The sequence below is a fragment of the Juglans regia genome, chromosome 14 (assembly GCF_001411555.2).
Source record: "Juglans regia cultivar Chandler chromosome 14, Walnut 2.0, whole genome shotgun sequence".
NCBI classification, from domain to species: domain Eukaryota; kingdom Viridiplantae; phylum Streptophyta; class Magnoliopsida; order Fagales; family Juglandaceae; genus Juglans; species Juglans regia.
Window position 1 is genome coordinate 3,426,610 of NC_049914.1, and position 6,510 is coordinate 3,433,119.

Consider the following 6,510-nt stretch of genomic DNA (forward strand, 5'->3'; position numbering starts at 1 on the left):
ATGCCGTTTGCTCCCACGAACGCCCATATCCTCCGGCCGCACGGACGCCCATATCTCCTTGTGGTATTTTTGTTTTGTCTCTGTGGTTTTCGTTCGAGGATGCAGAGAGGGACGAGATTTGCGGTTTTGTGATTTTGCCTTGTGGTGATTTTGTTAATTTGTGGTATTTTTGTGAAGATTTTACGATGATTTTATGATTTTACCGTGTATTTTTGTGATGATTTTATAGAGGATTTGCTGTGATTTTGCTTCGGTTTGTGATTTGTGACGAGATTTGTGATTTTGCCGTGTGATTTTGCGATTTCGCCGTGTGAGAGAGGGACGCGGTCTTGCTTGATTTTGCCGTGGTTTTGGTTTTGGTTTTGGACCGCACTATTCACTCCTGTTCATCTTTATACACGCTTTTAAGATAATAGGATATATATATAAAGTAGAACAGTTTCTTCTAACTTTATCTACATCTACTTGAGTAAATAATTACAAGTTATTTTTTAAATACATCTTATTATACGATTATGTATCAATTAAAATTAATATTTGAATAAATTTTTTAATTACCTAATACGTTTCAGATCAGTACCTAAAAATTTTTCTTCTTAGAAACTTCTCAACATATAAGAGTGTATATACTACTACAATCATAACAAATAGAGTATCAGTTTTTTTATCCCCATTTGTTAAGAATATAATACAAGTAAAACTACTTTTTCCTATCAACATAAATTTTTAGGATAGATGGTGATTTTACATGACATCAGAGTAGAGTTCCTTAATTCAAATCTTGACTCTACATTCTATCTTATTTAAGTAAATATTTCACGTGTAGGGTCACCTATTGAGGAGAAGTGTTAAAAATAATATACTGCGATAGAAAATACAGCTTATAGCTTTATGAGTTATTTATTGTTTGATAACTATATATTTAAAGCACTTTCAAATATATTACATTTGTTTAAAAATAAATTAAAAAGTGTTTTCTGATGTAAAAATTACAATTATTTGAATTTTTAAAAATTATGACTATATCTTTAAAAGTTTAAAAGTTATAATTATATAAAAATTGTATGGGTATTTTCTTCCATTAACAATCTTTTTAAAATAATTCAAATTACGTTTCGCATTATTCGAAAAATCACGATTTTCCTCAACCGTACTTTTTAGCTTATTTAAGATTAAAAATATTCAAACATACAACACCCAAACAACTTAATTTTTCTATTAAAGAACTCTTAAGACTATTTAAACACTTTTTAAGACCCTACCGCAATCCCAAACATTGAGATTGGAGTGGAAAATATAGTTTATAACTTTAAGGGTGAGTTTGGTTTCTAAACTCATCTCAACTCATCTCAACTCATCATTACAACTTTTTCAAATTCCAATACAAAATATAATAAATAATTTAACTTTTTCAAATCTCAAAATAATAATATTATTAAAAAATAATATTCTAACAATATTTTATCATCTCAACTCAACTCACTTCAACATCCAAACACAACCTAAGACTTATAATTTATAACTTAAGTAATAAATTTTACCATTAAAAAATTATTTACTGTTTGGTAATCATATCATGTTTAAAGCACTTTCAAACATATTATATTTGTTTGGAAACAAATTAAAAAGTATTTTCTGAAATCGAAATGACGATTATTTGATTTTTTTTTAAAGATTATGATCATATCATTTAAAGTTTGAAAATTATAATTATCTGAAAGTTATATGTGTATTTTCGTCCATCGACATTATTTTTAAAATTCAAATTATGTTTTGCATTATCCAAAAAACTATATTTGAGAAAAAATATCAAATTTTCTTCAAATATATTTTTTCTCTTATTTGAGATTAAAAAATATTTTAATATGAAACACACAAGCAATCTAAATTCTCTATTAAAGAATTTTAAAGATTATTTAAATACTTTTTAAGACTCATAACGTAACTCTAAATAGATCCTAAATAATGGCGTCCCGAACCTAACTTCAGCTTAATGATACGATTCACTGACCTTGAACCATTCAAATATATTCCGTTTTTTCGAATATGATGGATGGAAATTAGTTTTCGTGGAGGATAAGTCACGGCACTAATCTATGTTAGCGGCCCCAAAGTAGAAAAGATAGAAGCTGCCAATTTGTCCAACCAGCGAACTCTTACTAAGAAAATGTCAACAAAGACTCTGTACTAAAAAACCTCAATTAAAAGTAATCCGGGGCTGAAGGGAATTAGGCAATCAGTATCTATTGTTTCTCTTTCAACTCAATAATAATAAGAAGACATTGTCCCAACTCACTCCTAAAATAAAAAACTTTTATAGTTTCGCGGCAAAAAGGAGGAGACCTCGTCTTACCCCCTCTCCTTCCTTCATTTCTCATTCTTTCTCATCATTCTCTATTTCTTTCCCTTATTTTTTATGTTATTATTTTCTCCTTCAAAGTTGAAAAAATCATATCTATAATTTTTCGACAACTCTCGAAAAACAAACACAGCACAAGAAGACTCTTAGGCTGCAAATTTTTTAAAAGATAGTGGCGGTTTTGCAGAAATCACTGCACGTGATCCTGTGCTACTCACAATTGTGCGTGGTCTTCATGAGTCACCCCTTCCTGCAGCTCTTTTCGCCACACGCGCTGGATTACCAGAATCGCCACCACTAGATATTTCAGATCTAACTTTTGTGGCTGAAAAGAGATAAACTCGTTGCCTTCACGCACCATCAAAATCTACCGGAGTTGGTCCAAACTATAATCTATCATTTTTTTTTCCTTATTGTATAGTAAAAATAAAAAAATGAGTTCATCTCTTGGACAGTTTTTCCATAAAAGTTAAGTACTCCCTTTCTAGGCATATAAAAATTAATCGAAAAACCAATCTAGACTAGCCTGAATCGGTGGAACTGGTAAGGTTTTGGACTGGGATCGGTTCCCTTAGTTTCAAAATCAGCTGGAACGGTTTGCTATATTATATATTTTAAAATTAACTTTTTTAATATTATATATAATATTTTTTATATTATATATAATAATATAAATTATATTTATATATAAAATAATATTATTATAATTTATAACATAAAATTTTAATCTTAAATATGAAAAATTTATTTGATCATATACTTTAAACATAAAATATATATATTAATAACATTTGATGACCTAATAAATTCTCAATATATTATTTTTGATAAGTACATTAGTAAATTCATATATAATATATATTAATTACAATTTACATTTTATGGTCTAATACTAATAGTCTAATACTATATTACTATTAATAATATACTTTAAATCTATATATAAATTACTATATATGAAATAATGATATAGTAATACTAATGCTATAACTTTCAATTATATAGTTATAATAAATTAGAGTCACCATAACAAATATTAATATGTAATTATTCTAATCACTATACCTAATACTAATACTATTAGTCTAATAAAGACTATATAGTTATACTAAATCACAAATTCGCTATAACTAATATTACTAATATATAGCTATACTAATATTATAATACTAATACTATTATAAAATTATACTAATCATTATAACTATAAATAAATCACTAATACTAATGGATGTAAGTTTCTCTTGAAGAATGAGTGTAGGAATGTAACCAGTTCGGTTTTGGATATATTTTAGAATCAAACTAGTATATACCGGTTTTGAAATTTAAAAAACCAATGCCGCACTGGTTACACTCTTAAACCGATATTTTCGAATTTACCAGTTCCTGTCCAGCTTTTCAGGAATGTTATATAGTATATATGTTATAGTATATTATAATATATAGTGATATAGTATTAGTATAACTACTAATACAATATATTATAGTGATAATATATAGTTATTTATATAGGATTTTAAATATTAATATTATATTAATTAGTAATTTATCATATAATATAAAATTATTTTATATATAATTATATATATATATATATGAACCAATCCGATTCGATGTTAGAAGAAGAAGAAGAAGAAGAAAAAAAAACTGAAACGAGACCCATTGATCTCGATCTCGTCCGGTCCTATTGATCTCTTTGAACTTTTTCCTTTCTTCATTCCGGCCGGCCAATAAGTTTGTGCTTGATGTTCTAGTGCTTTTTTCATGTCTTTGTCTCTTACATATTCATTGCAATTAAATTCATTCTTGCCTACTTTTTTATGATTTTCTAAGCCACCTAGAAGTTTTCCATCCGGTTAAAAACTTTGATCAGTTGGATTTCAAAACATTCTTTCAGTCTGTAATTATCCAAGCAAATTCGATTCATAAGATTCTAATGTTAGAGCAACTTATTTACTTGTTGTATATATTTTCTTTCCTTTTTAAGTTGCTTTGAGTTGGTTAAGATTTTCAGTGATTATTGTATACTTCCAAGTGCTGGCAGTGCAGTAATTCTGTGTTTGCTCAAGATGGACATGGTGATAAGTTAATAACTGGGGTTAGTATGTCTATTGCATCTCTATCTTTATGGAATTATACTTCTTGTTCTTTGACTCCATGCAAAAAAGTAGAACTGTTGCTTCTTTATTTGCTAAATTTTCGAAGATCCAAATTTTTTTTATTCAAAGTGAGTTTATGTTTGTGTTGAGAAGACGCCAAAACAGTGATACCCACAGGCTATCATGATAGGGGAATACCACTAGATTATTCCACTGGGATGAAGAAAGCTTATGGAGATAATGCGGAACTTGAAGAGTTAAATATTTTTTTCCCTAATATTTATCCTGGTTACTTGATTTTGTGATCAGTCAATCCAAAAATAATTTAACATCTTTTAAATGCTGCTTAAAAAAGTGAGGGAAACCACTATTTCATTAATGAATGAAGAAAAAGCAGTAAGAATAGCGATACTACTATTATATCCAGCTTTGACAGCTCATGTATAAGTCATTCAACTGTTATATAGAATATCTTTAGGATAACATGTTATATAGTCTAACTGGATTAGAGAAATTGGCACACATATATGCTTGCATGCTATTAAATTACATAGGTCATAGATGGTCACTACAAGAAAAATGAGCTTTTGTGACTATTTAATTGCAACGAAAAGACTATTTGTGACCAAAATAGACTAATTTTAGCTGTAAATAGTCATTTCGCTGGAATTAACTGGCCACAAATAAGCAGTTTTCATGGATAGACTATACAACATGTTATCCTAAACTTACCGATTACACCGCAACTAACTTCTCTAGCGGTTTTGGAAAGCGCCAAGATGAAGGTTCTCCTCTGCGATGAACTACAGATCACAAGGAGTTGTTCTCCCTAGTTTGCAGCAAGAAGGTCGATTCGATGGAAAGCAATAACGTCAACCAAGTTTATGGCTTTCTCGACGTGTAAATCGATAGAAATAGTCCATATATGCGACAGTTCCCTTATTGGCAAAAACAAGAGCAAATGTCAGGGTAAAATCACGACGTTTTGTCTGCGATGGAAAAAACGTGGTTGAAGGGTATTATCGACAGTTTCCTACCCTATTGCAACGCTTTAATAGCGCCGTAAAAAGCATATTCTCTTGTAATCCCTCCTCTGAACTACATAATCAAACAAGGCTTTAGTATGCCAGCATTTTGAAACCATATATATAATTTGGATGGATCGAAGTTAATTTGTAATTACGTCTTAAATGGAGCGGTCGATCATATATATATATATATATCCTTAATTTCTTCATCGAAAGTGAAGATCAGTTGGTGATTAAAAAATAACAAAATTATTATGAAGTTGGTTGGATACGACCAACTTCATATATATTCAGATTATCGATCGGTAACTTTATATATATTCACGAACTAATTTTACTACCAATATCACCATCATATTATATATCATCAATCATGCATATCTCTTTAGGTTTAGATTCAAGTACTACTTGTCTTTTTAAAAATAAAAATAAAAAAAGGAAAAAAAATCAAGTTGTTTGGATTCATAAATACTTATTTTTTTTCCTAATATTTTGTTTTTAGGTTGATAATTATCTCATCCCCACTTCTTATACTGTAATATTTGAATACTTTTCCATTTTTTTATTTAAACAAAATGTCATCTAACCTAGAATATCCTTTTTTTTTTATAGTTATAGTTATTGAGTGCAAAATGCAGCACAATCTTTTAAAAAAAATGAATGAATACAAAATTTATATAAAAAAATTAATTTTTTAATAATAAATAAATCTCATATATTTTTTTAAATGATCGCCGCACTCTGAACTCGAGTCCGACTGTATGTAGCATTTATCCGAACCGTATGCTGGCGTTTACTTGGGTACGTTAGTCGTAGGACTTTCGCGGGCCTTCCCTTTCGTTCCACGTCGTCGCCTTTCCCTTTCTGGTCCCTTCTCTTTGGCCACGTATCCAAATTTTTTTCTACGCTTCGGGTCTCTTCTCGCACCGATCTCCATCTTCTCGATTCACGTACCATGTATATAAAATATAACATCTGTCCGTCCCTAGCTTTCCATGTACAAACAAGAAACCAATATCTCCCC